This window comes from Populus euphratica, unplaced genomic scaffold (genome assembly GCF_000495115.2).
Source record: "Populus euphratica unplaced genomic scaffold, PopEup_1.0 scaffold23.1, whole genome shotgun sequence".
Taxonomy (NCBI): domain Eukaryota; kingdom Viridiplantae; phylum Streptophyta; class Magnoliopsida; order Malpighiales; family Salicaceae; genus Populus; species Populus euphratica.
In genome coordinates, this window is record NW_011499892.1 from 722,456 (window position 1) to 725,736 (window position 3,281).

Consider the following 3,281-nt stretch of genomic DNA (forward strand, 5'->3'; position numbering starts at 1 on the left):
TGATCTAATTAGATTTTTAATGATTTGATTGACTAAATTAAGCTTAATTCAAACCTACTCAAGTTAAACTCTAATAATTTTTTTTAAATAAAGTGAACATTTAGTTAATTTAAATTGAATCAATAATTTATGGGTTGATTTAATATCCTAATAATCAAATTCCTTTTCAAATCAGATTTCGAACATGATCTCAAACTATTATAGCTAAAACACTTTTTTGCGAATTGATTCTGTTAATAAAATGTGCATTTTTTGAGAACCATGTAAAAAGGTCAAATGATTAACTTGGATTTTTTAATCCACAATTAAAAGAACTCTAAGAAAATAAAGCATCAACGAAGCTAGGCAAGTTTACTAAATCTTGTGAGCTAGATAACATGAATAAAATAATTTAATAAAAAAAATAGAAAAATTATAAAATTTAATTATTAAATAAATAAAATATCAAATGAAAAAATCTAAAAAAACATTATGGCTCAATAAAAATGATAAAAAAATAATTGAGTTAACCAGGGCTAACCCATCCGACCTACAATCTATATTATGAGATTATGATAATTATATAGAGAAAAAACATATAAAATTATAAAATTTTAATTTTAATAAACTTAATATTAGATTAAAAAATAAAAAAAAAATTCAATATAAAAAAAATTGATGTCATTTCAAACCCTCTTAGTTGTTTTTTGTTTTTTAATAACGTTCTTATATTTATAAGAGTACAGTGCTTTTACTGTAAGAATACAGTGCACTGGTGTTAATCATCATAAGACGCAGGGAGGGTTGCAGCACGCAGCAACGAGCCAGCAGGTCCATTTCTGTGGGGGAGTATCAAAAGTTCGTGGAGGTATGAATGTGGAAGAGCAAACACGCACGGTCTGAATCATACCACTTCTTGGATGTGTGGAAAAAGGCATCTAGCCGGTGAGGTGTTATGATTGATCCATATGGTTCCATGATAATAGTTTGCTCAACTAATTTAATTTGGATGTGGGCCCCCCGTCAGTAAACAGAAATTTGAATTCGGCCCAGCTAAAATCAAGAAAGGAATAAAAACCGGCCGCAAGTGCGATTTATAAAATTACATGGCCTTGAACAGAAACATCGTCAGCAATTAATTAATTCCCGTCTTATTACAATTATAATAATAATAATAATAATCTGAGTTATTTTTTTAATGCAAGGGGAGATGGACAAACATAGGAATGTAGCATTAGGAAGCATTGTTCTTTGGACTCGTCTACCGAAAAGACATTGATTAAAATCAAATTATTGAACAAGGGTGGTTGAATTTTTGGTTGTTTGTTTGTTTTTATGTTGTGAACTGTGCTGGATTTTTTAAAAAATATTAATTTAATATATATTTTATATTTTAAAATAATTTTTATATGTTGACATTTAAAATTAAAAAATAATTATTTTAATATATTAGATTTTAAAATAATTTTTATATGTTGACGTTTAAAATTAAAAAATAATTATTTTGATATATTTTTAAATAAAAAATAATTTTAAAAAAGCATATTATACCATTATACAAAACACATGAAATAGCTTAGTTAGAAAACAAAATTGAAGCAACTTTTTTGTTTTTAATCAGATGAAAAGGGCCAAAGCTTTTCTTTTGATGGAGAACAATGATGAGAAATAAATAAGAAAGGGAAATGTAGCAATCGGTGAGAGGGAGAGGGGCCAGAATAGCTAAGGTGACTTCTAAGACTTTACCCGGTCCCTTGCATATCATTGATGCTGGTTTTGCCCCTGCCGTAGAAGCTATCTATCGCTGGCTTTTCTGCAAAGAAAAAGAAAAGAAAAGGAAAAAGAAAAAGAAAACACTATTATTGACTTTTCCATAGGAGTTACGATTACCTTCGGTACTGAATCATTAGCCGTGCTCGCTTAGCTGCACAGAGGGGAAATTTAAAGACTACAACGAGGAGTCTTCTTTAATGGAGAGCGAATAGATTTTTTTTTTTTCATGAATAATAATGAAACTTCTTATCTTTGAAAAAAATAAATAATAAACAACCAAATTCAAACTAAAACGTCCATGATGAAGTGCATAATAAAATTAAATAAATAAATAAATTATTAATGAATATATTTATAAGTTCAATGACAATATTAAAATGAAGACCTGTAACTTTTTTTTACTTTAATTTTTTTTTTAGCTCTTCCACGATTTATAGCGGCCATACAAACTAGCATCAACCATCCACACATGCTGTTTTTTCAATCCCTGTTCTTGTTTCCTGAACTTATTTGTTTTTGTTAAAAAAAATTGAAATTTTTTTATTTTAAATTAATATTTTTTAGTGTTTTTAAATCATGTGCTAATATTAAAAACAATTTTTTTAAAATAAAAATATTATTTCTAAGCGAAAAACGACTGTTATTATACTTCATATATTTTTAAGTAAAACACATTTCTTTTATAGTACTCAATTTACCACCTTCTTTGTGGTCGGTTTATATAAACTTCTCCTCCACTGGATGGTTCCAAGTTCTGGAAATAAAGAACTGCAATTGTTTGTTTATTACTAATATATTGGTATGTTCACAAGCTATTTGATTCAAACTGGAGGCCCAGTGGCCCGCCCTGAACCCCTCTACTTTGCCAGCTCTCTTTACCTCAACACTTTCTTCCTCCCTGCAAAAATTGGAAAAGAAGAAATCATAGCTCTGACTGAAAGCAGGAAAGGCAAATAGGAACTCCTTTGTTCTCGGAGCTTCTAGGAGACTCAAAATCCAAAAAATTAGCAGGCAAATCCATCCACTAAAATGCTGTCACTCGTGCATTCCCTCGCCCATCTCATTCCCCGTTACTTTGGAATATCTTTCCAAATATTACATGTAAAAAGAGATAAAAGGTTGATTAGAAGTGAGAAAAAAACCAACAAGTCGATTAAATTGAAAAAACTAAAAAAAAATAATTGAAAAAATAAAATAATAAAAAAAATCTGATTAAACTAAGTATAATATTTTTTTAAAAAAATTAATTTATTTCAATTTTAATTTTATAAATCTAAAATAAAAAATTAAATCAAACCAGTTTAATTAATAAATTAACCGAACCGAAAAAAACCCATTAAAAAGTTCAAAAAACAATATAATTTTTAATTTTTAATATAAAATAATTAAATCAAAGCAAAACCGAGAACTTATATATATTACAAAATTTAAATTTAATTATTTTTATAAATAGGCCAACTTCAGGGCCTGTGGAATTAGTCGTGGTGCGCGCAAGCTGGCCCGGACACCCACGTTAATCTAAAAAAAAA